Source organism: Vollenhovia emeryi, unplaced genomic scaffold (genome assembly GCF_000949405.1).
Source record: "Vollenhovia emeryi isolate VEMERY1.0 unplaced genomic scaffold, V.emery_V1.0 DF939187.1, whole genome shotgun sequence".
Classification (NCBI taxonomy): domain Eukaryota; kingdom Metazoa; phylum Arthropoda; class Insecta; order Hymenoptera; family Formicidae; genus Vollenhovia; species Vollenhovia emeryi.
Genome location: NW_011967179.1, coordinates 886883 through 893152, shown reverse-complemented (window position 1 = coordinate 893152; position 6270 = coordinate 886883).

The following is a 6270-nucleotide window of genomic DNA, read 5'->3' as shown; positions in this document are numbered from 1 at the left end:
CACGTCGCGCGCACTCGCCGCGGGGACGATTTAATAAAATCTACGCAAATATCTGACGCACCCTCCATTTACGGATTTCGCGAATGAATGAGCGGGCGCGCGGGTACTAATTACAAATGATCCAATAAAGCTCAGGCGTTAATCCCGCGGTATTAGCCCCCTACCTGCCGGGCCGGTAGTCGAGTAACATTATCAAATAACGCGAGGCACCGTGCGTACTTTCGACAAAGATATATTCAAATGGTCCTGCAGGATCTTCGTCCCGAGCCCTCGAAAAGATTTCAGATACCCCCGGATCAAAAAGACTCGGAGATCACAGGCCCGAAGCGTTGAATATTCCGTGTAATAAGTCCGTCAGCGTTGCCGGCAGCCGGCGGATGTCTCGAGCAGTTTGCGCCAACTAAGACAAGACCGGCTTGATGATTCTTTTATCAGCCGTTACTTTAATGAAACTTCGATTCAACTGCTGGGACTTGCGAGCGGCGATTAAAATTCGTGGGCAAAAGCGCGAGGTAAGTTTCCCGTCGAAACGGCGGGGAACTTACCCGGAATACCTTCAGAGGCGAAGCCTGCGTCTGCATTTCCCGGGGACGTCTCGTATAACGCGTACAACGTCGAGGCGGTGCGCGCGACGTCGCTCCGGCTGCCAATATCCCGAAAATTCGATAATTCGCTTCCATTTTCGGCGATTCCTGTGTCAATGGTTTACGTGCGCGAGCTCGCGCGCGCACCCGTACGGAGCTGACGTTCGCATGTGGACCGATACCGCCGAGGCTTAACCACAGGTTACGAACCTTAATCGGTCCCCCCGCACGGCGCCCGTCCCGTCTCATTAATGAAACGTACGGCCCAAATTCGGCGACCGCAGACGCGGGCAAACTCCACGGCATGGCGATTTGCCCTGAACTCGTGTAATCGAACGTGCCGTCGCCTTATTATATGTATATCGGAACACTGAGTTTTCCTTAATTCATCCCGAGCGGATCGACGGGCTAATAACGGAGAATATATGCGCGACATGTGACACCTAATTGCTGCCGGGCCAGAAAACGGATTCTGCGATAAGTCAGAGGCTAATTCTACCTCTCGGCGCGTAAACTTGTTACACCGACAGATGTTTATCAATTTAAACTTCAGAGGCGATATAATAAAAAAAAAATCAAATAAATTTGTTGCAAAATCAACCGGGAAATGAACGCTGGGTATAAATATTAAAAAGGAACGGAGGGTCAGGCAACAGGATTCAACACAAGAAGTTATGTGTGAAATATATAAAGTTCAGTACATCAAAAGTTAGTTTCTTCAAATTGCCGGTGTTAATAATAAAAATTCCAGATTTCACTCGAACCCGGCCGGCCCCATTTACTAATATAACTGTCCCAACGTTTCGACCTTTGGTCTAGGTCCTCATCAAGCGAGATCTAAGAGCAATCGAAGAAGTTTACTTTTCAATAACTAGTTTGTTTCTCCTACTTGTTTATCACCGTTGCCTGACCTTTGAATCCGTAATGACTAAACAGTCTTGGCCTTATACTCCTCGGCTCCAGACGTTAATCCCTTACGGCTGCTCCGAACTCAGAAATTGATCTACTGGGATGCTCTGTTATTTGTAACTGACTCCGTAACAAGGTATGCAAAAATTGACCGTTCTACGATTCACTACAAGGAATTCTTCTCGCGTGATTTATATGTACAATACTTACTCTTAGATCTCACTTGATAAGGGCCTGAACCAAAGGTCGAAACGTTGTGAAAGCTATATGAATAAATGGGACCAGCTGAGGTCGAATAAAATCTGAAATTTTTAATACATGAAATGAAATTATCTGTTCTCATGTCGACGTCAATGACGTCGGAATAGACATTTTCATTTGATGTATTAAACTATAGAGGAGAATCCCATATTATAAAATAGGATCCTAATAAGAGATACAGCGGGATTTCTACTACATTAATAAGCATCATCTGTTGGTCCCACTATAAATCTATTGCTCTTGGGGTGAAATCTGTTTAATAAGAAATGCATTGTTAGATTGTGTAATAGCTGCGGAAAGAGTTGAAAACCTGCTATCTCGTATTAGAAGCCTATCTCATAATCGGGGGACTTTCCTCCATATATTTCACGCACAGCTTCGTGTGTTAACTCCTATTACTCCTTCGTTCTTTGTCAATTTATTATTGGGGCCTGTCGATTTTACTTAACAAGTATGAAATACTTTAAAGAAGCGCTGTCCAATCTCTCGAACGGAGTCAATCTCGAGCAATGCTAATAAGTCCGCATAATGATACGCAAAATGTATCGTAACGACCACTGAGCAAAGCAATTTGAAATATTGAGTATAGAATTTTACTTCGTATTTCGTAGGACAACGAACTCTCGACGTTGTTTTCTTTTGATTTTTTTGCGCCGCGACCGATATCGCGCGACGTTCTGCGTATCATTGCGTGAAGGCCACCGCGCTACCACTCGCTCGCCGAGCCCCGAGCCGGCAGGACGTGTCGAGAGTCGCTCCGTGCGTCGTATTACCTTTGTGTTTATCAGTTTTCGAGACGCGATCGCAATGAGTGTGGGGCTAAAATACTGTATTAATTTCGTAGGCAGGACAACGAATTCTCAACGTTCGTCTTTGTTTTGCTCACCGCGCGGTATCGTGCGACGGTTACGCGCGGGCCATTGTCTACGCGAAGGTCGCCGCATTGTCACTCGCTCGCCGGGCCTCGCGCCGGCAGGACGTGTCGACAGTCGCTCCGTGCGTTGTATTATTATACTTTCGCGTTATCAGATTCCGAGGCGCGATGGCGATGAGCGTGGCGATAAAACGCTATTAATTTACACGCTTATCGGTAACGTTCATTGATCAGTTATTAAGTTTCTACAACGATGTTTCTCATCACAAGTTGTAGAGAAAGTCGCTTTATATTCCGTCGTGATATCTCAAAGTGTGATCGGAAATTATCTTAGTCAATTGTTGCAATGAGAAACCACTATTGGATGTTTCGTTTGCGTAATTCATTTCGAAAATATATAGTTTCGTTGTGGACTAACGATCACGTTGAGGCGATGGCTTTTTACGAACGTAGATATTCCACAAGGTCAACTTACCCGAAATACGAATGTAAACCGCGGTAATTGGTCGCGATTACATCTCGTTTGTCGAATTATCTGCTGATTTCAGTGTAATCTGTGTTTAATTTTCGGGAAAAGGCGGAGAAATTTGTTGGCGTACGGCGTTGTTTGCTGTAATTCGTTCTGTCGTGCTTCGCAGCTCGAACAGACAGGGGGTAGAGAAAGTCGCTTATTATGCCGTTTCGTTATACTTCAAAATTCGATCGAAAATTGTCTTAGTTAATTATTGCAGTTGATAACCATAGGACGTTTCGTTTGCGTAATTCATTTCGCGTATGGACTGATTGACAGTAAAAATGGTAAAATATTATAAGGCACCTGCCAAGAGTCACGGTATCACGCGCCGAAAGCGTGCGGCTCCGAAAACTCGCGCTCCGCGGAAGCACGCGACGAAGGCGTGTGCCAAACACCTTTTAGAATCTTGGAAAGAAATCGAAGGATTCGCCGTTTACGAGTGAGCCGACACTTGCTATTGCGACGGTGCCGCGCGTGGTCGCAAGCGCGCTCAGGAAGTCGGTCTCGGTCTCGAATTACCTTTCGATTTAACTTGCAAGTCGAAGTCGCGAGGGGATAACCGTAGGCTACAGAAATTAATCTGTACCGTGTGTTCGGCGAATAAAGTTTTCTATCTGTGCAATCAAGGAAGGGACTTTACAATATTCTCGCCGTCCCAGAGACTCGCTCGCCAGGATCTTACAATATCGTTTCGTTGTGGACCAATAACTGCTTCTTTACCGCAGACGTTTGGATTACGAGGCTCGCGTTTTATGTCGCCAATTTCAAAGTGGTTTACGCATTGCTACTTCCGACTCGAGAGTGCAAGTTGACATTTCATATTTTTGGTAAGTTAGCCTCGTGAAATATCGCTGGTAAAAAGCTATCGCCTCAACGTGCAAATCGCTTCTCGTCGCAAGTCGTAAAAACTTAGTAATCTATGAACATTACTTGTTATTGATAAACGTGTATAAATTAATAGCGTTTTAGCCCCACACTCATTGCGTCTCGGGAATCCGATAATGCGATAACGCGCCAGGTGCCGATTGACAGATTCGCGTGATGAAAAGTCGCACGGCGTATGTTAATAATCCTTCGTGCGTTCCGCGGTATTTATATACGTCGCGTACGTATAACGTGAAACGGGAGTGCGAAATTCCGCGCGATCGTTTATCAATCATTTTTCGCGAGTGAATATTGTGCCAGTGCATAAGAAAATCTGAGAGGAGGAGGAGGTGGCTTGGGAGGCGTCGGACAACGGCGGAGCAACCACGAAGTAAGTGTTTTACATCTTATATTATTTGCCACTCGCAAAATTAAGCGACTACCCTCCGTTTGTCTTATTTACTCACATGATTGGAATAAGAATTGCAGGCGAAAACATACATTGAAATTTTGTGAGTTTAAAAGGACGATGTTTTTCGAGGAACCTATAATTATTTTAAATATTTGTTTGAAGGAAAATAAACTATTTAGTGCAATAATTTCAATTTTAAATAGTTATTCTATAATAATTATATAGTATTTGTATTTTACATTTTAACGTAGTTTACGTCGTAGACTACTTCGTTGTTGCGCAACGTATTAGTGAGTGGTGAATTATCTTTTGTTTTAAATTGACGTAATGAATCTTCTTTCTAAAAAAGAGACGAGAAGTTTGTTAATATCGATTAGATCCTGCAAAATGCATGTTAAAATTTAAGAACGTACAGGCTTGCAGATAAACATGAATTTTCGTAGATCCGTTGCTTGAAAATGGACGGATTAAAACAAATTAGAATGAATAAGTTAATACTGGAGAATGTATAATTATTTGATTTATGCAATCGCACGCGCACGAAATCATGAAATCGGTGCAAAAAAAACAAAATTTATGGATGCGTGCCATTTCACGCATGGTGCGCATAATGTCATCATTATTTAACATTTTGTAAATAACAACCCTAGCGGAAAAATTTTTATAAATAACTACAAAAATTGACTTGAAATAAAAATTGTAAAAATTTTTATATCTTCGTTGAAACATTCATTTTTTTTTTTAATATCTACGAAATAGTACCACAAATTACAATGTTCTCAAATCAAGGAATTATTGCAAGTAGCATTTTATGAATGTACAATTTTGTAAAAATTAATACAAACTTTTACTAGTTAAAAAATTTGAGAAATAACAAAATCTTAAAGAATTAAAACATCTTCTTACTCGTAGACTATTACAAAAATTAACAAAAGTGTTCCAATTCTAGCATTTTCATGCTGATTTCTATAACACTTTTTAATTTTACGTAGAATTTCTTAGATTCTGGCAGTTATATTTTAGTTTTTGTAGTATATATTTTTTTGTAGAATTTTATAGAATTATTTCCGGCAGGGAAGAAACAAGGAAACCCGTCGTTATGCGCGTGTCATAAAATGAAAAGAAAGATAGAAAATATCGTTTCGATATTTCTCATAAAGTTTCTTCACCCTGCATATTTTAATTAGTATAATTAATAAAAACGTACTTAGGATTGTTCGTTGCACTTATTCTAACAATGTGCGCCAATTTTATTCCAATCGTTTATAATCTATCCATTTATATTTTATTAATTTTATTTTTTATTATTTCGCCACGTATGTACGTTATATCGCCGAGTTTTCAACGCTCGTACAATATTTAAACATCAGTTTGCATACATACAATCCTTTAGCTTCCCAACTAAAGCTAGATAGCACGGACGCTGCCGTCCTAACGTAAAAAGCAGTATCTCCATTTTTTGACCATTGTAGTTAACTCACTTTCTGTTTTTAGAGAAATATCCGTTGTCTTACAAAGCTAGAAAGCAGTAAGAGCACTAGATTAACATAAAATACCTTATACACGTTGTAGTATGTCCACCTGTTATCAGTAATTCATAAGCTAAACCGCAATAAGCACTGTCTACAAGCCTTAAAAACAGTATCTCCCACTAATATTGGAATTACTGCTTTTTAGTCTAACAACAAGTGACGAAGTTTTCTCGAAACTAACAATTTGGGAGACACTGCTTTCTAAGTTAGGATGGCAGAATGCTGCGTTCTAGTCAATACTGTGATTCTAATGTAACAAAAAAAAAGAACGAAGACAAAAATCAAAGCGTCGTAGGACACGTATGTTCCAACCAGGGTTG